We start from the raw sequence: 27712 nt of genomic DNA on the forward strand, positions 1-27712 counted from the left end.
TCATTGCTTTTCCCTAAAACTTCCACATGCCGTCATAACCATGTTGGAGCAATATTTTAAGTTTCATTTGTGATACACAACAGATAGATTAATATAATTTAAGGGCATACATTTTTTATAACATCCCCACCAGCTATTTGCAGGTCCGGTGCTGGTGTGAAAGACCTATATATGCCGTGATCTTGTTGCCACGTTGTTTTAGAGACATCGGGAATGATATTTTTGACAGTAGCGGAGTTACAAAAGTACTTATCCTATAATGAAATCGGATTTTGTTCTGCAGTATTTTTATTTATTTGGGTTCCTATTTGCGGAATTTTTTCCCCTCGCAGTTTCCCTTCCATGAATTGTTTTATTTTATAGGAAAGGTTCGTGGGTACCTCTTCGTCACCCAATCAAGCACAATTCACGACCAAGACGACATTGTGAATATCAAGTGAAATTGAACTCATGAAATATTGGCATATAGTATTTTCAGGAACACCGGATCATCCTGGAACATCATGGAACACCCCAAAAACCCGGAACAGCCGCCAAGAAAACCCTTAACATCCCCCCAAAACCCGGAACACCCCCCCCCCCTCCCTCCCAGAAAACCAGGAACAGCGCAAAATCTCTAAGAACAAAAGACTCAGAACACGTGTAAAAAATAGGGAACACAAAGAAATATGAAAGTATAAGATGTGAAAAGATGTTGTAGAAACAGCTGGAAGCAGTTTGAAAATTATGAACTGATCCTAGGCAAGAGAGGATCAAGGGGTATCCCTTGATCCTCTCTTGCGTAGGATGATTGTACAAAAAAGTTCCCAGACTGATAAGTGTTGTTTAAATTGAATATTACTCAAAACATTACAAGGTAAACAATGTCATGAAAATGAATTACAAACGTTATACGGAAAGAGTTACATGTTATGTTGACATTCAAACACTTGTATTCTTCCTATTACCATGCATTCACCTATTTCAGAGAAAGAAAACTAAAACTGAACTTAGCAGCTATATAAACCAAACAAAGCACAGCAACAATAGCAAAACAAAGAAATAAATTCTAGCAGGCTGTCAGACCGAACTCCTTTATAACATAGTTTTAGTGGCACTCTGTGAGTTGCAATCCTTCATGAGATGACCAGCGTGCACGGCAGAAATGACGGCTCCAATGCTTGAACGCACGCGACTCAAAGGTGATAATGCGCTCCCGTTTCCCGCGCGGCCGTACATAGTTGTCCTGTTTTAGGGTCTTTGTAATACCGCCTCTCTTTTCTGGCCACACAAAAATCGAAAGATGCGTTGGTAACGGTTCCTGATGATAAATGAAGTAGCCCCATGTATCTTTGACAAACTTTTATTCGGGAATTCATCGGCTATAAACGGAAAGGATTTATATTAGGAATTATGCTTTGAGTTAGAAATTGATTTTTTCAGGACCATACCTAATGTTAGTTCCTGCAAGAGAGGATAGACTGCGAGCCGTCCCTTTTTCAGTCAGTAGGCATCGAGACTTGGCAGGACTGGAGACGGAGTGAACGAGTCCAGAGGGGGTCTGGAGAGAGGGGGTATTTCCGTTTTCCTCATTTGCTCGCTCATATAAATATGCCCGCAAAAAAAAAAAAATAATAAATAAAAATAAATAATAATAATAACAATAACAATAACAATAACAATAACAATAACAATAATAATAATAATAATAATAATAACAATAAAATATGTGAACTTTAACCGCTTGTAAATATTTTCGAGATTGTGAAGATTAAATAGAAGAAAGATCCTCACAGTTAGGTTGCGAAAAGAAAGCCTGAAAAAATTCAGGCTTGAACAGGATTCGAACCCATGACCTATGCAATGCCGGTGCAGTGCTCTACCAACTGAGCTATCAAGCCAACTGGGAGCTGATCATATTGCGAGGTTCGTAATATACCCGTGAAGGATGAATAATTAAATGTAAATATATGAAACATACTAACATACTAACTGCGAGGATCTCTCTTCTATTTGATCTTTCATCCGCAGTTCAAAATATATGTTTCATATATTTACATTTATTTATTGTGAGGATCGTAAAATTTTCGAGATTGTGAGATTGTAACGATTAGGACAACTTTTCGAGGCTTCTACCTCTCCATCAGCGGCCGGTTTCTCAGCTTACTTTGATGCGTGGAGGTATTCTGAGTATTTTAGAAACACATTCTGAGGTGTTCCGGGTTTTCATGGGGGTGTTCCTGGTTTTTTTGATGAGTAGACTGCAAGCAGTCCCTTTCTGGTTAGTCGGAATGGTGTGCTCATAGCGCAGCGAGACTGGAGCAAGGAGAAATAAACGAAAAGAGACTGGGGAGAGAAGGAAAAGAAAAGGACTTTAAAGGTGAAGTATCACGAAAATTTGATGTCACTTCAAAACCCAAAAACGTTTGTCTGACAACAGAAACAAAAAATAATTGTCTAGTTTTGTTATAAATTATCACCCCAGCACAATAAAACTGTCGATTAGTGCCTCTGGCCAGAGACAGAGTAGGCCGGTATGGATCAGTGAACCTTAGGCTAATGTTTTATCAAGTTCTCGAATTTTTGTTTCCAAAATGCGCTAGAACAGAGTACGAGTTGTTCCTTTCAAGAATTGAGTTGATTTCTCTCCTCTCGTTGTTCTAGAATTATTTTGTAGCAAAGTGAAGGTCTCTTTTCACCATTTTTAACAAAAAAGGTCAAAAACCCCATGATACTGCCCCTTTAACTGTAACAAACGCGTTCGAATTTCCCGTCGCTCCAGCAACGGAAAATTCCGATTGGTCCATAAACAAAATAGCTGCTGTCAGACAAGTTTGATGTGTAATTAACTTCTTCACACGTTTGATGTCAACACTTCAGATCACTAGGAAAATGGCCTCGTTGAGAGAGAGTAGCAGCGATGTGTTCGTAAATTTATGCGATCAACTCGGCAGCTTAGTTCTTTTCCTTTCCCCTTTTTTCCGCCTCTCCCATAGCCCCCTTCCGCTCGTTCGCTCTAATTTTTTTTTTCGCACTCGGCTATTTTGCGCGACCTCTCGACTATCCAGAAAGGGACTGCTTGCAGTCTACTTGATGGGTGTTCCGGGTTTTTGGGGTGTTCCGTGATTTTCCGGGATGTTCCGGTGTTCCTTGTTCCGGTGTTCCTGAAAATACTACACGCTTGAAATATTTCTCAGATGTAGAGACCTGCTTCAAACTCGAGGAAATATGGAAATATGCATTGTACGAGTTACCACCACTCGCACGCCATACCTCTCTTTGTAAAAGTCACAATTGTTTTATCTTTCTATTTCTCCGAACTTAAATCAGATCTCCACGAAACTTCACGGTATGACTCAGGACCCTTGGCCAGCAATTGCTCACGTGAAATTCGAAAAAACTTAAAGATTTTGATTGGCTGCTCTGTAACGAGCACCGTAACGATTTTTCTTGCTTTGTAGAAATCCTATCTCGGTTGAGCTGGTAACTAATTTGAGCCTGCGATTATTTAATCCATGCGTGACACAATAGCGTGACTTACAGACGCTCCTGTTTCTGTTGGGAAGAAAAAGTTGGACCTGATAAAAAGCTAAGAAGAAAACGGGTAAAAAGCTTTAACCGCACATGTCTCTCGAAACAGGCAGAGAAGATTTTTGGATATCGACAGCTAGGAGCACCATCAGAGAAAGATGTTTGACCATTTTCAACCAAGAACTCTTGAGTGATATAAAGTTCGTCGTTCGAGACTCCCATGGCGGAAGTGAAAGCAAGACAATTCCAGCTCACAAGTTTGTGTTGGCTATCAGCAGCCCAGTGTTTTATGCCATGTTTTACGGTGAACTGGCGGAAAGGAAAGATTATGTCAACATCTCTGATTGCGAATATGAAAGTCTGTTGGAGTTGTTTCGTTTCATATACAGCGATGAGGCGAACTTGACACCGGATAACGTGATGCAGCTGATGTATTTGGCGAAAAAATACATGCTACCTTCTCTGGCCGACAAATGCTCCGCCTACCTCCAAGAGAATTTGAACGCGTCAAATGTGTTCCACGTGTTGCCAGACGCGCAGAAATACGAAGAGAAAGATCTTTTGGATCACTGCTGGAAAGTGATCGAGAAGGAAACGGAGGAAGCTGTGAAATCAGATGGTTTCATCACAATCGAAAGTTCAATACTCGAGGAATTGGTTGAGAACGATTTATTGAACGCCAAGGAAGTGGAATTATTCAAAGCAGTCGATTGCTGGGCTGTAAACGAATGTAGAAAACAAGACCTCAAAGCAGAAGGATCTGTGACTGAAAGAAGGATTCTGGGAGAACGAATCGTGAAAGGAATTCGTTTTCCTTTAATGGAGCAAACAGAGTTTGCTGATTTTGTTCTTGACTCTGATATACTTACAAAGAAAGAATCATACGATCGGTTAAATATTTTAGTTCTGTTCTGAAAAGTGTAACAGGATTTTCTTCGGCAAAAAGAACTGGGCAGGCGTTATATGTAACTTCTAGGTTTAGGTCAATATGCAATAAATATATAATGTGTGAGTATTCTTCCGGTGTTTCCAGATGTATCGATGTAAAAGCAAACAAGGATGTAAAGCTGCATGCAGTGCGTCTCTTTGGGAACGCCGATGATGTATATTCAGTGGAGTTAAAGGTAAAGGACAGCAATGGGTTTGTGCTCGCCACTAAGGAGGGTAGATTTGTATCTAAGCGTGTGCATAGTGACATAGGAGATTATCAAGGCTTTGATATTGTTTTTGATCAGCCAATTGCTTTTAAAGCAAACTCTGGTTATGTTAGATTTGAGGGTAAAATAAGTGGTCCACGTTCTTATTGTGGAGGGAGTGGTCTGTCTCGCATAGAGCATTCTGGGGTGGTGTTTTCCTTTAACAGCTGCTCTTCAGGTTTTCACTCCTCGGTTCAAAGCGGGCAGTTTCCAGAATTTCTGTTTTCACTAGTATGATAGCTAACTAGAGGATTTAGATTTACATCAAGAAAATTATCCTGATGGGTAGCCTTGCATAAATGTCACTCTCTCAACTTGTTCCCCTGTTAATCTTGATTTTATGCATGCATGGTTTTCATTCTGAATCATTCCAATGACAGCACAGATTATATGACGGATAAGGGAGCTGAAAGAGTCTCACAGCGTATTGCAAGTGTAAAGAATGAGTGCAGTTTACAAAGGTTTCCTAAGAACCTTTATTTTGGAATCTAATAGTTAACCATGTATGCGAATCAGTCATTTCTTTAAAACTGAAGCAATAGACACTGATGTTTCATTGTTACGTGGTGAAAATGGAAAAACCTTGAACGACAGTGTTGTAATTCTAACAAAAGTATTATACTGTGTCTAATGACACAAATGTTGGTGAAGTTTGAGTTAGTTCTTTAATTTTATAAATTTATCATTCATTTCGATCCTTTCTTAGATAATTTAGTGCTAGCTAGCTCAGCTATAGCCTGCGAACGCTGACGTATTTCCGACTGTCGCTACTCTCCGCAGAAGCGACAGCTGGAAATACGTCTGAGTTCGCAGGCTAGAACAGCTACAGCAGGTATACAAATGTACATAGGCTTAAGCACAGTTAATGAGCTGATCTGTTCAAATTATGGTAAATTATCATATACACTGTATGCTTGTTTAATTTGTGAAACAGCCATGATTGTAATCAACCAAGGTGTAGCCTTTTAAGGCAAGGTTTGACTCTCTTCAGTCAAACCTGTGTGCAACTGTATTAAAGCTAAATGACACAATCAACTTATTCTGTCTCTTTAATAACCTTTTTCACTACATTTAATGGTTGCAAGCAAATGTTCTTAGTCTTAGCTGTAGCGCAAGCATTCTTCACAGCTGTACCACACTTCATTGCTTTTCCCTAAAACTTTCACATGCGCTAGTCACGTGGAAACATCAAATAAACGCCCAAGTAGTGTTTTTTATAACATCGGTTAAAATACGTGTGGCAAATTAACCGATAATTTCCCGGAAATGTCCCCCATTGTCTAGAATTTCATGTACACTTTTGCGCTGCCTATATTTAAAGTTCACATGCCATACACACTCATCACAAGATTCAGATTTTATACATTCTAATAGGTTGATTGCCAAACTCAGCTTCCAGACTCCATACGAAGAGCTATTGAAAATCGCCTGCCTTAAGCTTCAAGAACCTGGAAAATCGCCGCCTTGAGCAGGCCCTTCTCCTCGTATACAAAGGCACTCATGGTCAGGCACCAAATTATATTCAAGAAATGTTAACCCTACGAAGCAGTGCATACGGGCTCCGGGGCTATTCTAAGCTGGTCCTTCCTAGACCAAACTCATCGTTCATGCTCCACTCTTACTCCTATCAGGCTGCTAAAAAGTGGAAAAAATTACCCAGATAACATTAGAACAGCAGACTCTCTTGATCCTAAATTTAGGCGAAAGTTACATAGAATGCCATTGTCGTCCTCACGTGACCGCAACTGTAATTTCTGTAAATAGATAGACTCATATTTCTACTCACCTATTTTTTATCTAGTGTTCGTACCTATTTATTCAATTTGTTATTTTTATTTTATTTTATTTTATTAATTCTGATAATTTATTATTCTTTTAATTGCCGGTAAACACCACATTTCTAATATCTTAACTTAAGTTATAGAGCACATTTGCATTTAAATGAGCCTTTGCTCATGCTCATATGCAATAAACTAGCTTGCTTGCTTAGTGTCACAAGCGTCACGTTATTCCTATTAATCAATCAGCTCATCTGTTATAACCCTATGCATGAATTCTCAGATTCGGTCCTAAAAAATCTATATCGAACAAAGATAAGATTTTTCCAATCAAGATTTCACCGTTACAAACATTATTAAAACAAGATACATGATCGTATAAATCTAACTTTGGTAGGTACTTTTTGTAGGGTAATTAAAGTGTATAACAACATAGCCAGACCTATGTACATCTAGCCTGCGAGCAAGCTCTTTGACAGGGTTGCAAGCTCGCAGGCTTGGGCGCATCCGTTTCCTGCGGCCCGGATAGGCTAGTTTCATTGTGGATCGGTAGCGTGACTTTTTTTTCCTGTTTCTCGTACTGTTTACACAACAACAGGAAAGTTGGGCCTACAAAAAAGCTAAGAGAACGAGTTTAAAGCTTTAACCGAACATGTCTCTCGATACTTTCAGAGAAGATTTTTGGCAATCAACAGCAAGGAGTACTATCAGAGAAAGATGCTTGACCATTTTCAACAAAGAAATGCTGAGCGATATAAAGTTCGTCGTTCGAGACTCCCATGGCGGAATTGAAAGCAAGATGATTCCAGCTCACAAGTTTGTGTTGGCTATCAGCAGTCCAGTGTTTTTTGCCATGTTTTGCGGTGAACTGGCGGAGACGAAAGATTATGTCGACGTCTGCGATTGCGAGTATAAAGTGAGGATAAAGTGTTTACAGGCGATAGGAAACTTGATCATTTCAATACGTACTCTGTGGAAGATATGAGGAAGCTGGTCAGTAGATCATCGAAGAAAAGCTGTCAACTCGATCCTATGCCGACCAATTTAGTAGTCGGCATGTCCGATACGCTTCTCCCTATCATCACTAATGTCGTGAATTCTTCTCTCTTCTTGGGACACTTTCCATCTGATTGGAAAACGGCCCTCGTGGATCCAAGACTGAAGAATACCAAGAAAGGGACTTCCTTATCCAATTTAAGACCTGTGAGTAATCTACAATACCTCTCTAAACTGGTTGAAAGGGCAGTTTATGATCAGACAACCGATCACGTTACTCAGTCGGGCTTGTATCCCACCCTTCAGTCAGCCTATCGGCTGGGTCACAGCACAGAGACTGCCCTGCTGAAGATACAGAACGACATACTAACTGCAATGGACAATCAACGAGTTACTCTCTTGGTATTGTTAGATCTGAGTGCAGCATTCGACACGATTGACCACCAAGTGTTGCTGAATCGCCTGTACGTGACGTATGGAATTACAGGTACCGCTCTCAAATGGTTTCACTCGTATTTATCAGACAGGAAACAGCGAATCCTGATTAACGGGAGCTATTCGACTGACTTTGATCTGCCACAAGGGGTACCTCAAGGTTCATGTCTAGGTCCCTTACTTTTCATGCTGTATGCAAGTAAGCTCTTCGATGTTGTTGAACCCCATCTCCCTAATGTTCACGCATATGCTGATGATACGCAGCTCTACATCTCATTTAAGCCAGATGGTTCTGCTACTGAGACGGATGCTGTTGACGCTTTACAAGCTTGCATCAGGGACATAAGAACTTGGATGGTCCAGGACAAACTTCAGCTGAACGATGCTAAGACCGAGTTTCTTATTATAGGTACGCGTACACAGTTAAACAAGGTTACGATAAATGACTTGCAAGTAGGTGAGGTAAAGGTTTCTGCTGTCCACTCTGTTAGAAATCTTGGTGCTTGGTTTGATGCAAACATGAATATGACCACACATATTAACAGCATATGTCAGTCTATTTATTACCATCTACACAACATCCGGCGCATTAGAAAGTACTTATCATATGACGATAGGAAGTCCATTGTACAGGCTATTATATTGTCACGAATAGACTATTGTAACGGTATATTATATGGTACGCCCGCTGTTCATCTTGGTAAGCTGCAACGCCTACAGAACGCGGCAGCTCGGCTGGTATGTACTGTATCCAGGTATGATCATATCACACCATCACTGATCAACCTGCACTGGCTTCCGGTTACCCACAGAATAGAATTCAAGATAGCAATGTTAGTTCACAAATGTATCTATGGCGTCGCACCACAGTATCTTTTAGACTTGATAAAAATCAATGACAGCTCGCGGTACCAGTTGAGATCACACCGAGGCATACTTCTAATGGATAACACCTATAGAACAAAAAAGACACTAGGGGATAGGGCGTTTGAAAATGTCGCGCCCAAAGTATGGAACCGACTCCCTTTGGAAATCAGACAATGCCAATCATTGAATACTTTTAAAGTTTTACTGAAGACACATCTTTTTAAATTAGCTTTTTATTAGTTCTCTTATTAACTCATATTTTAATTTTATTGTTTTTTCCGGAGATTGTAAATTATTATTATTGTTGTTATTATTTAGATTAGCCATTCATTACTTTATATTAAGATTTTGTAATGCGCACTCGATCATATCTAGCATGTTAGACTGCGCAATATAAGAAATAAACATTATTATTATAAAAGTCTGTTGGAGTTGTTTCGTTTCATATACAGCGATGAGGCGAACTTGACCCCGGACAATGTGATGCAGTTGATGTATTTGGCGAAAAAATACATGCTACCTTCTTTGACCGACAAATGCTCCGCCTACCTGTAAGAAAACTTGAACGCGTCAAACGCGTTCCACGTGTTGCCAGACGCCCAGAAATACGAAGAGAAAGATCTGTTGGATCATTGCTGGAAAGTGATTGCGACGGAAACGGAGGAAGCTGTGAAATCAGATGGTTTCGTGACAATCGAAAGGTCAATACTCAAGGAATTAGTTAAGAAAGATTCACTGAACATCAAGGAAGTGGAATTATTCAAAGCAGTTGATTGCTGGGCTGTAAACGAATGTAGAAAACAAGGCCTCGAAGCAGAAGGACCCGTGAAAAGAAGGATCCTTGGAGAACGAATCGTGAAGGAAATTTGTTTTCCTTTAATGGAGCAAACGGAGTTTGTCGATGTTGTTCTCGACTCTGATATACTAACAAAGAAAGAATCATACGACCTGGTAAAACATTTCAATTCTGCTCTTAAAAGTGTAACAGGATTTTCTTCGGCAAAGAGAATTGGGCCGTCGTTGAATGTAATTTCTAGGTTTAGGTCAGTATCAACTGATCGTCGGTGGGATTATTCTTCCTGCAATTGAAGGTGGTAGATTTGTATCTAAGCTTGTGCATAGTGAAACAGGAGATTATCAAGGCTTTGATATTGTTTTTGTGCGGCCGATTGTTCTAAAAGCAAATTCTGGTTATGTCAGATTTGAGGCTAAAATAAGTGGTCCACCTTCTTGTTATGGAGTGGATGGTCTGTCTCTCATGAAGCATTCTGGGGTGGTGTTTTCTTTTAACAGCTACACTTCGTCAGGATTTCACAGCACGGTTCAATGCGGGCAGTTTTCAGAATTTCTGTTTTCACTAGTATGATAGCAAACTAGATCATTTAGTTTTTACATTCAAAAAATACCCCGGTGAGTAATCAGCTCTCCACTTTTACCCTGTTTAATCTTTATTTGATGCGTGGTTTTTAATCTAAATGATTCCAATCACAACCACGATCATCTGAGGGATGAGGGAGCTGAAAGAGTATCACAGCATATTGCAAGTGCGTAGTGCAGTTTTACAAGTTTTCCTAGGAACCTCTATTTAGGAATCTAATAGTTTATTACCAATAACCATTTATGGCCATTTGTCAGGAAATCAAAGTTATTTGTTTATAACTAAAACAATAGACACTGATATTTGTTACTTAGTGAATATGGAAAAAATCTTCAAAGCAAGTGTTGTGATTCTTTAACAAGAGTATAACACTGGTTTTGCAGACACAAATGTTAACTACATAAATTTACCATTTATTTCCTTTCTCAGAAGTGCTAGCACAGCAACCGCAGGGATGCAAATGTCTCCAGGTTTAAGCACAGTTAATGAGCTGTTCTGGTCATTAATAACGGCCATGATTGTAATTAACCAAGGTGTAGCCTTTTAAGACAAGGTTTGACTCTCTACAGGCCAACCTGTGAGCGCGGCCACTGTATTAAAGCTAAACATTATTATGATACAATCTGTCTTTTTTTAACTTGCACATGCTGCCATAACCATGTTGGAGCAATATTTTATGTTTCATTTGTGATACACAACGGACAGATTCAAATAATTTAAGGGCATACATTTTTTATAACATCCCCAGTAGCCATTTGCATGAGCAGTACTGGTGTGAAAGACTATATGCCGTGGTATTGTTGCCACATGGTTTTAGAGACATCGGGAATGTTAATTTGACTCTAGCGGAGTTACAAAAGTACTTATCCCAATATAATCGGATTTCGTTCTGCATTATTTGTATTTATTTGGGTTTTTCTTTGCAGAATTTTTTTCCTCGCAATTTCCCTTGCATGAATTGTTTTATTTAATAGGAAAGGTGCGTGGTTACTCCTTCGTCACCCAATCTAACACATTTTACGACCAAGACGACATAGTGAACATGCATCAAGTTAAAGCGAACTCATGAAATTTTTGCCAGATGTTCAATATTCGTAGAGACCTGCTTCAAACTCCAGGAAATATTGAAATATGCATTATACGAGTTACCACCACTCACACGCTATACTTTTCTTTGTAAAAGTCACAATTGTCTTATCTCTTTATTTCCCCGAACTTAAATCTAGGTTGCTTACCATTTACATGTAAAACCCGGAAATTCCAGTTGGAAAATCCGGAAAATGGTACGCATCATTCCATTTGGAGTACTTCTGAAATTAAGGGCATCTAGTCAAAGTGATACATTTTTATTACTCTTTTTGGGATTTAAAGCTGATGTTCATACATGCCCATCTTCTGTTAAGACAAGCTAAATCGTTTCGTATTTATGCCGAAAATTTCCATCCGGGTGGTTTGCGTAAACGGTAAGCACCCCTAGGCTCCACGAAATCTCACGGTTATGGTATGACCGCCTTGCCAACATTTGCTTACCTGAAGTTCACCGGCGAAATCGAAAAAGGTTAAAGATTTTTATTGGCTGTCCCGTAACGATTTTCCTTGTTTGGCCGCAGAAATCCTGCTTTTAATCTAGCGTTTATTCATTACTTCAACCACGCCAAAGTCCACCCTCGGTGGAGCTGGTAACTAATTTGAGCCTGCGATTATTTAATCCATGCGTGACACAATAGCGTGACTTCCAGAAGTTCCTGTTTCTGTTTTACGAAAGCGAAAGTTGGACCTCAGTGCAAAAAAGCTAAGAAAACGGGTGAAAAGCTTTAACCGCACATGTCTCTCAAAACAGTCAGAGAATATTTTTGGCAATCGACAGCTAGGAGCACCATCAGAGAAAGATGTTTGACCATTTTCAATCAAGAACTCTTGAGCGATATAAAGTTCGTCGTTGGAGACTCCCATGGCGGAAGTGAAAGCAAGATGATTCCAGCTCACAAGTTTGTCTTGGCGATCAGCAGTCCAGTGTTTTATGCCATGTTTTACGGTGAACTGGCGGAGAGCGCGCAGAGATTATGTCGACATCTCTGATTGCGAATATGAAAGTCTGTTGGAGTTGTTTCGTTTCATATACAGCGACGAGGCGAACTTGACCCCGGTCAATGTGATGCAGTTGTTGTATTTGGCAAAAAAATACATGCTACCCTCTCTGGCCGACAAATGCTCCGCCTACCTCCAAGAGAATTTGAACGCGTCAAACGTGTTTCATGTCTTTCCAGAAGCAAAGAAATACGAAGAGAAAGATCTTTTGGATCATTGCTGGAAAGTGATCGAGAAGGAAACGGAGGAAGCTGTGAAATCAGATGGTTTCATCACAATCGAAAGATCAATACTCGAAGAATTAGTTGAGAACGATTTATTGAACGTCAAGGAAGTGGAATTATTCAAAGCAGTCGATTGCTGGGCTGTAAACGTATGCCAGAAACAAGGCCTCGAAGCAGAAGGATCCGTGAAAAGAAAGATCCTTGGAGAACGAATCGTGAAAGGAATTCGTTTTCCTTCAATGCAACAAACGGAATTTGCCGATGTTGTTCTCGACTCTGATATACTAACAAAGAAAGAGTCAAACGACCTGGTAAAAAATTTTTGTTCTGTTCTGAAAAGTCTAACGGGATTTTCTTCGGCAGAAAGAACTGGGCCGGCTTTAAATGTGATTTCTAGGTTTGGATCAATATCAGCTAATTGTGTGTGGCATTATTACACCGGTATTTCCAACTGCATCTGTGTAAAAGCAAACAAGGATGTAAAGGTGCATGCCGTGCGTCTTTTTGGAAGCGCCAACAATGAATATTCAGTGAAGTTAATTGTAAGGAATAGCAACAATGTTGCGCTTGCAACTGAAAGGGGGAATTTTTTGTCTAAGCACCTGCACAGTGACAGCAGTGAAATAGGAGATTATCAAGGCTTTGAGATTGTTTTTAAACAGCCAATCACTTTAAAGGCAAATTCTGATTATCTCATATTTGAAGCCAAAATAAGTGGTCCCCCTTCTCGTTGTGGAGAAGGTGGTCTGTCTTGCATAGAGCATTCTAGGGTTGTGTTTTCCTTTAACAGCTACAACTCTTCAGGTTCTCATAGCATGGTTCAACGCGGGCAGTTTTCAGAATTTCTGTTTTCACTTGTATGATAGCACACTAGATCATTTAGTTTTTACATGAAAAAAATATATATATATCCCGGTAAATAACCCTGCTTTCATGCCACTCTAACCACTTTTTTCCAGTTTAATCTTGATTTGAAGCGTGGCTTTCATTCAAGTGTAGACTGTAAGTGCAGTTTTGGAGGGTTTCCTTAGGAACCTTTGTGAAGGAATATAGTAGCATGGTTTTTATTCTGAATCATTCCAATTGCAGCCAAGATTATGTGACAGATAAGGGAGCTGAAGAAATCTTTAACAAAATTGTTGTGATCCTTTAACAATAGTATTATACTGGTTCTGCAGACACAAATGGTAGTGAGATTTAAGTTAGTTCTTTAATTTTATAAATTTACCATTTATTTCCTTTCTCAGAACCGCTATCACAGCTACAGCAGGCAACCAAATGTACATAGGGTTAAGAGCAGTAAATGAGCTGATCTATTCAAATTATGGTAAATTATCATAGACACTGTATGTTTGTTTAATTGTTAAACAGCCATGATTGTAATCAACAAAAATGTAGCCTTTTAAGACAAGGTTTGACTCTCTACAGTTAAACCTGTGAGCGCGGCTACTGCATTAAAGCAAAATATCATTATGATACAATATGTCTCTTTAATAACGTTTACCGGTTGCAAGCAAATGTTCTCAGTCTTGACTCTTGCATGTGCACCCTTCGGCTTTACTATCACGCTTCATTGCTTTTCCCTAAAACTTCCACATGCTGTCATAACCATGTTGGAGCAATATTTCCTGTTTCATTTGTGATACACAACAGATATATTAATATAATTTAAGGGCATAAATTTTTTATAACATCCCCACTAGCCATCTGCAGGTCCGGTACTGGGTCCGGAACATCACGGAATACCCCCAGAACCCGGAACACCCACCAAGAAAACCCTTAACATCCACCCAAAACCCGGAACACCCTTTCCCCCTTCCCAGAAAACCCGGAACACCTTCCAGAAAACCAGGAACAGCGCAAAATCTCTAAGAACAAAAGACTCAGAACACGTGTAAAAATAGGGAACGCAAAGAAATATGAAAATGAGAAACCTGAATAGGAACAATTTAAAATACCTAAGACACGAGACGTTCAATTATACTTCACCTTTTGTTGCTTTCTTTAATAACACAACGCTTTCGTGCCGCTATCACGGGCAACTTCAACATCCTTGAAAGTATAAAATGTAAAAAAAATATTGTAGAAACAGAAAGGAGTTTGAAAATTATGAACTGATCCCAGGCAAGAGAGGATCAAGGGGCACCCCTTGATCCTCTCTTGTATAGGATGATTGTACAAAAACGTTTCCAGACTGATAAGTGTCGCTTAAATTGAATTTTACTCAAAACATCATAAGGTAAACAATGTCATGAAAATGAATAACAAACGTTATACGAAAAGAGTTACATGTTATGTTGAGATTCAGTCACTTGTATTCTTCTCATTACCATGCATTCACAAAAATCTCAAAGAAAGAAAACTAAAACTGAACCAGGCATAAACTTGAACTTAGCAGCTATATAAACCAAACAAAGCACAGCAACAATAGCAAAAAAAAGAAATAAATTCCAGCAGGCTTTCAGACCGAACTCCTTTATAACATAATTTTTGTGGCACTCTGTGAGTTGCAATCCTTCAGAGATGACCAGCGTGCACAGCAGAAATGACGGCTCCACTGCTTGAACGCACGCGACTCGAAGATGATAATGCGCGTCCGTTTCCCGCGCGGCCGTAAATAATTGTCCTGTTTTAGGGTCTTTGTAATACCGCCTCTCCTTTCTGGCCACACAAAAATCGAAAGGTGCGTTGGTAACGGTTCCTGATGATAAATGAAGTAGCCCGCTGCATCCTTGACAAACTTTTATTTGGGAATTCATCGGCTTTAAACGGAAGGGATTTACAGCTATTTCAAATAACGTTGTCGGATTAAAGTATGAAGGTATAAGACAAGACCTCAAGATTCTGGGGATATTTTTTTATGAATAAGTTCATCAAAATCAGCTATGCCTCGCTTGTCCAGTGAATCGAAGACATACGATGGCGAGCCAATTGGATGAAAGAAATGTTAGAATATTAAATGGATGAGGTGGCAGCCAACTATTCCGGACGTGGCGCCCGCGAAACGGCAGCACATTTCCGAAACAAACATGGCGATTAGGTTTACAAAGAAATGTATGGAGCGAAAAATATAATTAAGGATAGAATAATTTCTGGCGTACCTGTAACATTTTCCAAGTTGGGATCCGTTAGAAGAAACAACCGTAATCCCATGTTGTGAATGTCAAATCTACCCCAAACCGTTAACACCGTCCTTTTTTAGTGCGATTTTAGCGCTACTGCCGCTCTCTTTACCCTTCTATTTTACGTGGAAAATTCCAGAAGTAGCAGTCTTCCATTGCAGCTGGCCATGTTTCCGTTGGATGGATTAATTTTCCCGGCCAAGTTCATTCCTCAAAGTCAACACCATTTTGGTATCAAAATAAAGCTTTAAACCAGGCCTTCAGCCTCCGTTGAGAACTGAGGAGAGTGGTTAAACAATCAGGTTGGTCAGCGTTGTAAAGAGCGGGAATTTTCCGCGCGAACGGCAAAATAAACCCGTCTAACCCGTTGAAGACGACCAATAAAATAAACCCGTCTATTAAAAAGACAGGGAAAATAAACCCGTGTAAGAGCGGTAAAATAAACCCGTCGAAGACCAGCAAAAGAAACCCATGTAAGACCGATTCTAGCGAAATGGTCCTTCAAAAGTTCGTGAAATAAATAGCATAAAGAAAAACTAACATATCGTGTCTTCCGACGCTCAATGATTCTCTTCACGTCGTACAGTTTCCCCCTAGGTTTCTTGAATGAGATGTCGTATAAAACAACCGACGAGAGAGAATGCAGCTGTGTGTGTAGTCGACTGGAAGTGAACACTTTTTGCTCGCCATGTTTGTTTCTCTATTCCGCATATCGCTGCGCGTGTTTCCATGTGTGAAGGGTGGATTCTGTGTATGCTGGCACTAAACTAATTAAAGCCTCCGAATCTGTCAGAAACATTGGAGTCTGGTTCGACAAGACGCTACTGATGAAGTAACATGTTAACTCCGTCTGCAAGACTGCCTTTTATCAACTCCGACATTTAGCTACAATAAGAAGATTTTTATCTTATCAACACTTTGAAATACTTATACATGCGTTTGTGACTTCTAGACTTGATTATTGTAATTCGGTACTATCTGGACTACAAAAACAAAAACCGCCTTCCAAAAACCCACAAAAACCTCCTTCAAAAACTTCCGCAATATGCACAGAACTCCGCTGCTTGTTTTTAATATTATCATTCACTCAGAAGACTGAACATATTACTCCGATACTTAAAGAACTCCACTGGTTGCCTGTTGCTGGTAGAATTGAATTTAAGATCTTAGTACTAGTTTTTATGGCATACCACGGCATTGCGCCACTCTATATATCTGACATGATCACCAAATATGAACCGACCAGGTCTTTACGCTTTTCCTCCAAAAGACTCCTCGTTGTTCCGCGGTACAACCTCAAGACATATGGAAGAAGACCTTTTCTGTGAATGGTCCTATGCTATGGAACAGCCTTCCTAACAATATTAGAGAAACTGAATCTTTAAGCACCTTTCAGAAGCAGTTCAAAACATTTCTTTTTAAACGTTCTTTTTAAGAAGCTTTTTGGCGCTTTCATTATTGTTGAATTATTTTTCTTATAAATAATTATCTTGATTAGTTATTCATATCATAGTCTTTGTATATTTTAGGTGTTACTGTTATCTATTACTGTTTAACGTATTGTTATCACATATTTTACACGTATTATTATTGTAAAGCGTTATTGGTTTCTTCTTCTTCTTCTTCTTCTTCTTCTTCTTATTATTACTATTTGAGGAGAAGTATAAAGATACTAGACACAACCCAAGTGCCTTCCTTATTTGATTTAATTTTCAGATTACACGGCTGTTAATTAATTTAAACATTTATTAATATCTTTTTAATGTGCTCTTCACAATGCAAAAGCAATAGGTTTTTCCATTTCTCGGAGGAATGTCGTACATTACTGAGTATTTTGCATTTTTACCGATCCAAAGCAAAAGATATTTTTAGTCAGCTTCACAAATAGCTATTTTGAAAACTATACTTGAAGTTATTTCCTGCAAGAGAGGATAGACTGCGAGCCTTCCCTTTTTCAGTCAGTAGTCAACGAGTGAAGAGGGGAACTGGAGAGAAGCGCTTGTAAATATTTTCGAGATTGTGCGATTAAATAGAAGAAAGATCCTCGCAGTTAGTACGCAACTCAAGCAGTTGCGAAAAGAAAGCCTGAAAAAATTCAGGTTTGAATGGGATTCGAACCCATGACCTGTGCGATGCCGGTGCAGTGCTCTACCAACTGAGCTATCAAGCCAACTGGGAGCTGGTCATATTGCGAAAATGTAAATATATGAAACATACTAACGTACTAACGTACTAACTGCAAAGATCTTTCTTCTATTTGATCTTTCATCCGCAGTTCAAATTATATGTTTCATACATTTACATTTATTTATTGTGAAGATTGTAAAATTTTCGAGATTGTGAGATTGTAAAATAAGGACAACTTTTCGAGGCTTCTACCTCTTCATCAGCGGCCGGTTTCTCAGCTTACTTCAATGCGTGGAGGTATTCTGACTACCGTATTTACTCGAATAAGCGCCGCGGCGCTTATTTAATTTTTTCGTGTCTCCTGTGCGGCGCTTATTCGAGGGCGGCGCTTATTAAAAGGCTCATACCACAAAGCCAAAACATTTTGATTGTACAAGCAAACGCTGACAATCTCCTTACTGCAACAGTTACAGGGAAGAGAAAGAGGAAGGTTGGGCTTGTCGTACCGGCGAAGTTTACAGCCTTCACGCAAGAACTGAAGAACGCGAACATTTTGAAGAGAGAACTGAATGAAAGAGCATCAAGATATACTCACTTCGAACTGAAAAACATCACTATTGATGAAAATAAATTCCCATTGCTGGCTTAGAGCCGCATTGCAGCGATTACAGTGTATCTTTATTATCTTATGGAAATACTCAAATAAGCGCCGCACCGGAGCTGCGGCGCTTATTCGAGGGTGGCGCTTATTAAACATTCCGCTCCATATGCGGCGCTTAATCGAGGGCGGCGCTTATTCGGGGGCGGAGCTTATTCGAGTAAATACGGTATTTTACAAACACATTCTGAGGTGTTAATTCGTGTGATTGTCACGTACTCTCTCCCGAGAGAGTGCGTGACAATCGCCGCGAACGACCTGGACCGTCAGACAATCAGGCCAGGTTTTCATGGGGGTGTTCCGGGTTTGGGGGGAATGTTCCGGATTTTCTTGGTGGGTGTTCCGGGTTGTTGGGATGTTCCGGTGTTCCGGTGTTCCGGTATTCCTGAAAATACTACATGCCTGAAATATTTGCCAGATGTTCAATTTCGTAGAGACCTGCTTCAAACTCGAGGAAATATTGAAATATGCATTGTACGAGTTACCACCACTCGCACGCCATACTTTTCTTTGTAAAAGTCTTTCTATTTCTCCGAACTTGAATCAGATCTCCACGAAACTTCACGGTATGACTCAGGACCCTTGACCAGCAATTGCTCACCTGAAATTCACTGAGGAATTCGAAAAAACTGAAAGATTTTGACTGGCTGCCTCCTAACGACCCCCGTAACAATTTTTCTTGCTTTGCAGAAATCCTATCTCGGTTGAGCTGGTAACTAATTTGAGCCTGCGACTAATTAATCCATGCGTGACACAATAGCGTGACTTACAAAGACAGACGCTCCCGTTTCTGTCGGGAAGAGAAAATTGGACCTGATAAAAGACATAAAAAGCTAAAAAGAAAACGGGTAAAAAGCTTTAACCGCACATGTCTCTCAAAACAGGCACAGAAGATTTTTGGCAATCGACAGCTAGGAGCACTATCAGAGAAAGATGTTTGACCATTTTCAACCACGAACTCTTGAGCGATATAAAGTTCGTCGTTCGAGACTCCCAGGGCGGAAGTGAAAGCAAGACGATTCCAGCTCACAAGTTTGTGTTGGCTATCAGCAGTCCAGTGTTTTATGCCATGTTTTACGGTGAACTGGCGGAGACGAAAGATTATGTCGACATCTCTGATTGCGAATACGAGAGTCTGTTGGAGTTGTTTCGTTTCATATACAGCGATGAGGCGAACTTGACCCCGGACAATGTGATGCAACTGATGTATTTGGCGAAGAAATACATGATACCTTCCCTGACTGACAAATGCTCCGTCTACCTGCAAGAGAATTTGAACGGGTCAAACGTGTTTCATATCTTGCCAGACGCACAGAAATACGAAGAGAAAGATCTGTTGGATCATTGCTGGAACGTGATCGAGAAGGAAACGGAGGAGGCTGTGAAATCAGATGGTTTCGTGACAATCGAAAGGTCAATACTCGAGGAATTAGTTGAGAACGATTCATTGAACGTCAAGGAAGTGGAATTATTCAAAGCAGTCGATTGCTGGGCTGTAAACGAATGTAGAAAACAAGGCCTCGAAGTAGAAGGATCCGTGAAAAGAAGGATCCTTGGAGAACGAATCGTGAAGGGAATTCGTTTTCCTTCAATGCAGCTAACGGAGTTTGCTGATGTTGTTCTCGACTCTGATATACTTACAAAGAAAGAGTCATACGACCTGGTAAAATATTTTAGTTCTGTTCTAAAAAGTGTAACAGGATTTTCTTCGGCAAAAAGAACTGGGCAGGCGTTAAATGTAGTTTCTACAGGATTAGGTCCGAGGCAATATGCATTTATTTGAAGTGTGATTATTCTTCCAGTGTTTCCCATTGTATCGATGAAAAAGCAAACAAGGATGTAAAGTTGCATGCAGTGCGTCTTTTTTGGGAAACGCCGACGACGTATATTTAGTAGACTTAAAGGTAAAGGACAGTAAAGGGTTTGTACTCGCCACTAAGGGGGTTAGCCTTTTGTAGCTAAGCTTGTGCAGAGTAAAATAGGAAATTTTCGAGATTTTGATGTTGTCGTTAAGCAGCCAATTGCTTTTAAAGCAAATTCTGGTTATGTCAGATTTGAGGCTAAAATAAGTGGTCCACCTTGTCGTTATGGAGAGTATGGTCTGTCTCGCATAGAGCATTCTGGGGTGGTGTTTTCCTTTAGTAGCTCCTCATGTTTTAACTCCGCCGGGCAGTTTCCAGAATTTCTGTTTTCACTGGTATGGTAGCTAACTAGAGCATTTACGTTTACATCAAGAAAATTATCCTGATGAGTAGCCTTGCATTAATGTCGCTCTCTCCACTTGTTCCCCTGTTTAATCTTGATTTTATGCATGCATGGTTTTCATTCTGAACATAGTTCATAAAAGGCAATAGTTACAAAGCCCGCAAATTTCTTTCTTATATGTTTTTGTTAGCATTTTTGGCCTTGACAGTGCACAGACGACCATAGATTTTGAAATTTGTTGGAGCAACTGACCAGTAGAAACGTTCGTGTTAAGATATTCAACTGCACAAAGGATTGTGCATTGTCGTGGCCCTTCCAACATAAATTGCAGCACCATTGTTTTTATGGCAAAGTTTCATAACCAGTCCCTCAATTAACTATGTTCTGAATCATTCCAATCACAGCCAAGATTATCTGAGAGGTGAGTGAGCTGAAAAAGTCTCACGGCATATTACAAGTGTATATCCACCCACGCTACGGCGAAATTCTTGAAAGGAATGAGACTAATTACAAGCGCAGAATTTTTCTGGAGTCTTTACACTCAAACATTGATAAGAACTCTGTGAACGAAAGAATGGAGTTTTTCTCAAAGTTTTTTAGATCAGTTTTAAGCCCCTTTTAAGCAATTTTAACAAGTGTATAGTTTGAGTGTAGTTTTGGAAGGTTTCCTAGGAACCAGTTTTTGGGAATCTAATAGTTTACCATATATGGACATTTGTCAGGGAATCAAAGTCATTTGTTTATAACTAAAACATTTAGAGACTGTGATATTTTTTACCTCGTAAATATGGAAAATGTTTTAACAAAAGTGTTGTAATTCTTCAACAACAGTGTTATGCTGTCAGTCTACAGAAACAAACGTTACCAAGATTTACCGGTAAGTTAGTTCTTTAATTTTATAAATTTAGCATGCAAATGTCTCCTATTGTTTTGGAGATACCTGTACATGGGCTTAAGCACAGTTAATGATGAGCTGTTCTGTTCAAATTATGGTAAATTATTGTAGACACTGTATACGTATGTTTGCTTAATTTGCTAAGCAGCCATGATTTGTAATAAACCAAGGTGTAACCTTTTAGTTCTAGGCATGATTTGTCTCTCTACAGTCAAACCTGTGTGGCACTGTATGACACAATCTGTCTCTTTAATAACACTTTCCCTACCTTTACCAGTTTCAAGAAAATGTTGTCAGGGTTCTCAGTTTTGACTTTTGCATGCGCATCCTTCACGGCTGTACCACCCTTTAGTACTTTTCCCTGTATGTTACACATGCACTAATCACATGGAAACATCAAATAAGCACCCAAGTATTTAACTGTGTAGAATGTAGAATGCCCAGAGTTTCGTACATGCGCTTTTGCGCTGGTATATTTAAAGTTTATGTGCCAGTCACACCATCCTCGGAAAGCCAGTGGCAGATAGTTGGGTCAGGAGGAAGTCAAAACTGCTGAGTTTACAAGAACGATCATGTAGGAAGTTTGACAAGAACGATCGTGATCGTTCTTGTCAAACTTACCCGTTTTGTCTTCATCCTGACCCAACTATCTACTCCTGGGTCACCGAGGATGCAGTCACACTCATCAAGATTTAGATTTTATACATAACTTGATAGGTTGAGTGCCGCACTCAGTGCCCAGAGATTTTCTGTCACAAGCATCACATTTTTCCTTATTTTAACCATCCCATCCAAGGTCACAGGCCCGTAGCGGGGGGAGGGGCAGGGGGGGCTTGAGTCCCCCCAGAATTTTTGGAAGTTAAAAAGCAATGTGCCCACAAAATATATAATTAAAACAAATTAATGTTGAATTCTGACGCTGCAAGTGCCTTTTCACAACCTTTAATAGTCTGTTTACTACCTGTCAGTTATTTAGTTCGCAACAGCAGAATACAGTTTATGAAGTAGAATCCATATGAAAATTAGCCATGTGGAATTTTTCGTGTTGAGCCAATGACGTCACTTCCTGTAATTTGAGCCTTAACTTCCGGAACAAGGCCAAGTAATGGCGGCCGTGAAATCTCGAATAAAAAGCTAAAAAAAATACTTCCAATCGCCGTAAAGGATTGAAATTTGGTAACATGAGTAAGAAGGTCATATTCTACACGAAAATGCAAAAAGATGTCGTCCCAGGGGCACTTTAAGAAAAATATTGAAAAGTGAATTGTAAGGTTTTATCACCTCCCGGACGCCATACATTTCTTTGTAAAAGTCATAATTGTTTTATTTTTCTGTTTCCCCGAAATTTAAAAATCAGATTGCCACGAAACGTCACGGTTATAGCATGACTCAGTCTCGAACTCCCAGTTCCCAGGCTCTTTGGCCAGGAGTTGGTCACCTGGAGTTCACCGGGGAAATCGAAAAAAGTTACTGATTACTCAACGTAGAATAGGATGTTTACCTTGAGAAATGGTTAACATTATTTCGTTCAGCCGTGCTAAACCGTTCGATCGTGCCTGATATTCGGTCAGGGGCACCCAACGACCAAATCTTTCCAAATACATCAGAAGTGCCTAAAATGGATTTCTGCATGCTTTACAGGCCTGTTAAGTTAATTTGAAGCTGCCCTAAAAACATTTATCTGTTCGGATATTTTAGGGGAACTTTGGTCGTTCCGAAAGTTTGAGGAGACTTTTTTGTCTCATCCGAAAGTTTTAGCTACTCTGATGGGTCTTGCCGAAATTTCGAGGACACCTAATGGTCATATTTCCATTAGAAAATTTCAGGGGACGTTTTCTCTCCGCTATAAGTGTGACAATGTAAATTTAGCGAGAATCTTAGGGAATTTTAATGCTCATTCGAATATTATAGGCGTATATAAACATATTCATCCGAAAAAGTTAGGGGATGAAATTGTACGCTCTCTATCAGACCTAAATACGTATCCTGCTTAATAGACGGGTATACTACCTATAATTAGGAAAATAAAAGACATATTCATGTACATTCCTGATGAAATCTCAATTCTTCACCAAAAATTTTAGCAGCTTTTAGAATAGTTACGACGGACGAATATTTTAGCGGACCAAAACACCATCCAAAAATTATGTGTTTTTAAACGTGAACACATTATTTCCGAAAATTCTAGGGCAACTTGATGGTTTTCCGAAAAACCTCGAAAAGTCTAGGGCATCGCTAGGAGAACAGTTTCGAAATTTTTAGGGGACCTTCCATCCGAAGAGATATTTTTCCGAAATATTTCGTTGACTGCCCCTGATTCGTTCCCTGTAAGTCAAACCTGTATATAACGGTCATCCTTGGGAAATGGCCAGGTGACCGTTATATACAGGGTGACTGCTGTACACAGGTTTACTTTATAAACTCTTCTCCAGGAGTCAATACGTAGCATTTTTAAGTGCAAATAATCACTCAATTTACCTTTAACTGACAGCAACGAGTAACAGCAACGCAATAATCACGATAAAAAAGGCCCATAAAATGTCCGTGATGTACTTTAAGGGAGGTGCAGTATACTTTCAGTGAAAAACCGCGGCTGTCAACTTGATAAGTACAGTGCAGTGTTATAATCAGGGAACTATATGATGAAAGTGAAAACAGTGTGGTACGGTTGTGTTGTTACAGTTACAGTAACTATTGTTACAAGCATGTGTCGAACGTAGGCGATGACATGTATTAGTAGTTGTGTTTAGTACTAATATTTGTATTTTTGTGAGATCTCTGCCTTGGTGGCTACTATTTAACGAGCTGTTGGATAAAGCTTGTCATTGTTCGTTAATCGTAACCCAATTTTGTGACCGTAATATACAGGTACGTAGAAGATAATGAAATTGTGGATTCAGGAAGTCTAAAGGGTGACCGCGTCCGTTATGTAGAGGTGACCGCTATATGCAGGTCAACTTAACAGTAAATATAAGGGACGATTTTTGGAAAGTTGTTCAGTGACCGTTATACACAAGGTGACCGCTATATACAGGACCGTTATACAGCTGTTTCGACAAAGGTTGTCCATAAAAGCATAAAGGTGTACGCGACAATTAAATGCCAAAAAGTAGTCTGGGAAATACCCGATAAAGCGTACGCTTTAACGCTTTTTTGGACAACCTTTATCGAAACAGCTGTATACAGGTTTGACATAACCCGAACTGACGTTCCCTGAGCCGCGATGTCCGAGCGTTTTTCGGAAAATTTGACGTGAATGGAGTTATTTTGCTGCTCCTAATGTTCGTTTGAGCTTCTAATACAGTGTACTGAATCCGGGTTTAATGAAATCTTGCTATAGCGGATCGGCTCGCACTTCGTTAGTGCGCGCTCGAAAGCAGTCTTATCTCCCGCCATATATCTTTTTCATATTTTGATACTTGTCAATTACAGTCGATCAAAATCAATAATAGGGAACTTAAGCACAGACGTTTTTGAGCCACGGACGGCAACCGGAAATTGAATTTTCTGCCTTTTGGAAGCATTCTCACGCCAACGCATTTGCAAGGTCAAGCCATAGTCACCAACAAGAGCTTTTCCTGTCCATGGTCAGGAGCGAAACCACGCCAAAAAAGGAAACATTCGACTTCCGGTTGCCGTCCGTGGCTCACGAACGTCTGTGCTTAAGCTCCCTAATCACAAAAAAATCTTGTGATCGATTTTTATCGATTTCCCGCGATGTTTATCGATTGGTTAATATCAAATTTGATCGACAACGATCGATTTTTATCCACTTTCGAACTTATCGACATGTTACGCCCTGCTTGCAGATTTGATAACGAAAGCGCCTGCGAAAAAAGCTAAGAAAACGAGTAACAACTTTAACTGCAAATGTCTCTCAATACAGTCAGAGAACAGTTTTGACAATCAACAACAAGGAGTGCTATCAGAGAAAGAGTTTTGATCATTTTCAACCAAGAACTGTCAAGCGATATAAAGTTCGTCGTTCGAGACTCCCATGGGGGAAGAGAAAGCAAGATGATTAATTCCAGCTCACAAGTTTGTGTTGGCTATCAGCAGTCCAGTGTTTTATGCCATGTTTTACGGTGAATTGGCGGAGACGAAAGATTATGTCGACATCTGTGATTGCGAATATGAAAGTCTGTTGGAGTTGTTTCGTTTCATATACAGTGATGAGGCGAACTTGACTCCGGACAATGTGATGCAGCTGATGTATTTGGCGAAAAAATACATGCTACCTTCTTTGGCCGACAAATGCTCCGCCTACCTGCAAGAAAACGTGGACGCGTCGAACGTGTTCCAGGTGATGCCAGACGCACAGAAATACGAAGAGAAAGATCTGTTGGATCACTGCTGGGAAGTGATCGAGAAGGAAACGGAGAAAGCTGTGAAATCAGATGGTTTCGTGATAATCGAAAGGTCGATACTTGAAGAATTAGTTAAGAAAGATTCACTGAACATCAAGGAAGTGGAATTATTCAAAGCAGTCGATTGCTGGGCTGTAAACGAATGTAGAAAACAAGGCCTCGAAGCAGAAGGATCCGAGAAAAGAAGGATCCTTGAAGAACGAATCGTGAAGGGAATTCGTTTTCCTTTAATGGAGCAAACGGAGTTTGTCGATGTTGTTCTCGACTCTGATATACTAACAAAGAAAGAATCATACGACCTGGTAAAACATTTCAATTCTGCTCTTAAAAGTGTAACAGGATTTTCTTCGGCAAAGAGAACTGGGCCGTCGTTGAATGTAATTTCTAGGTTTAGGTCAGTATCAACTGATCGTCGATGGGATTATTCTTCCGGTGTTTCCAACCGTATCGGTCTAGAAACAAACAAGGATGTAAAGGTGCATGCAGTGCGTCTTTTTGGAAACGCCGACGACATATATTCAGTGGAGTTAAAGTTAAAGGAGAGCAATGGGTTTGTGCTCGCAATTGAAGGGGATAGATTTGTATCTAAGCATGTGCAGAGTGAAATAAGAGATTATCAAGGCTTTGATATTGTTTTTGAGCGGCCGATTGTTTTAAAAGCAAATTCTGGTTTTGTCAGATTTGAGGCTAAAATACGTGGTCCACCGTCTTGTTATGGAAAGGATGGTCTGTCTCTCATAAAGCATTCTGGGGTGGTGTTTTCCTTTAACAGCTACACTTCTTCAGGATTTCACAGCACGGTTCAATGCGGGCAGTTTTCAGAATTTCTGTTTTCACTAGTATGATAGTAAATTAGAACATTTAGTTTTTACTTTCAAAAATACCCTGGTGAGTAACCAGCTCTCCACTTGTTCCCCTGTTTAATCTCAACTTGATGCATGGTTTTTAATCTGAATGATTCCAATCACAGCCACGATCGTCTGATGGATCAGGGAGCTGAAAGAGTCTCACAGCATATTACAAGTGTGTAGTGCAGTTTTACAAGGTTTGCTAAGAACCTTTATTTAGAAATCTAATAGTTTATCATTTATGGCGATTTGTCAGGGAATCAAAGTCATTTGTTTATAACTAAAACAATAGACCCTGATATTTGTTACCTGGTGAAATATATGGAAAAAATCTTAAATGTTGTGATTCTTCAACAAGAGTATTATACTGGTTCTGCAGACACAAATGTTAGTAAGATTAAAGTTAGTTCTTTAATTATCATAAATTTACCATTTATAAATTTCCTTTCTCAGAAGTGCTAGCACAGCAACAGCAGGCATGAAAATGTGTCCTATTCTCTAGGAGACACCTGTACATAGGCTTTGGCCGCTTAAGCACAGTTAATGAGCTGTTCTGTTCAAATTATGGTAAATTATCATAGACTGTATGTTTGTTTAATTGTTAAACAGCCATGATTGTAATTAACCAAGGTGTAGCCTTTTGAGACAAGGTTTGACTCTCTAAAGTCAAACCTGTGAGCGCGGCCACTGTATTAAAGCTAAAAATATCGTACAATCTGTCTTTTTTTTTTTTAATGTCTACCGGTTGCAAGCAAACGCTCTCAGTCTCGGCTCTGCATGTGCACCCTTCGGCTGTACTGTCACGCTTCGTTTCTTTTCCCTAAAACTTTCACATGCGGTCATAACCCTGTTGGAGCAATATTTTTATGTTTCGTTTGTGATACACAACAGATAGATTAATATAATTTAAGGGCATACATTTTTTGTAACATTGCCGCTAGCCATTGGCATGTGCGGTACTGGTGTGAAAGACCTACAGTGAACCCGCCTTAATACGGTCACCTCGTTATTACGGCCA

The 27712-nt window shown here is 39.7% G+C and overlaps 2 protein-coding genes, 1 long non-coding RNA gene and 4 pseudogenes across 4 annotated transcripts in view; all 7 read left to right on the plus strand.

Moving 5' to 3' along the window:
- Nucleotides 1-21644, plus strand: part of LOC146483455 (BTB/POZ domain-containing protein 6-like) — a 59895-nt gene extending 38251 nt beyond the window's left edge. The window contains exon 2 of the mRNA XM_085105628.1: nt 21248-21644. The gene's annotated coding sequence lies outside the window, so the exon portion shown is untranslated. The remainder of the gene's footprint in view (nt 1-21247) is intronic.
- LOC146483453 (glycine receptor subunit alphaZ1-like) overlaps nt 1-27712 on the plus strand; it is a 178975-nt gene that overhangs the window by 49030 nt on the left and 102233 nt on the right. The window lies entirely within an intron of this gene.
- On the plus strand, nt 3501-5735 carry LOC146483461 (BTB/POZ domain-containing protein 6-like; annotated as a pseudogene).
- Nucleotides 11931-14094, plus strand: LOC146483462 (BTB/POZ domain-containing protein 6-like; annotated as a pseudogene).
- On the plus strand, nt 19212-21194 carry LOC146483463 (BTB/POZ domain-containing protein 6-like; annotated as a pseudogene).
- Nucleotides 21965-27712, plus strand: part of LOC146483464 (uncharacterized) — a 58010-nt gene continuing 52262 nt past the window's right edge. The window contains exon 1 of the long non-coding RNA XR_014863793.1: nt 21965-22275. This is a non-coding gene — a long non-coding RNA (uncharacterized LOC146483464). The remainder of the gene's footprint in view (nt 22276-27712) is intronic.
- On the plus strand, nt 25350-27387 carry LOC146483465 (BTB/POZ domain-containing protein 6-like; annotated as a pseudogene). Its single transcript, XR_014863788.1, has 2 exons — nt 25350-27180; nt 27230-27387. The product of XR_014863788.1 is annotated as a BTB/POZ domain-containing protein 6-like (transcript).

Source organism: Pavona decussata, unplaced genomic scaffold (genome assembly GCF_977016875.1).
Source record: "Pavona decussata unplaced genomic scaffold, jaPavDecu1.1 SCAFFOLD_38, whole genome shotgun sequence".
NCBI classification, from domain to species: Eukaryota; Metazoa; Cnidaria; class Anthozoa; order Scleractinia; family Agariciidae; genus Pavona; species Pavona decussata.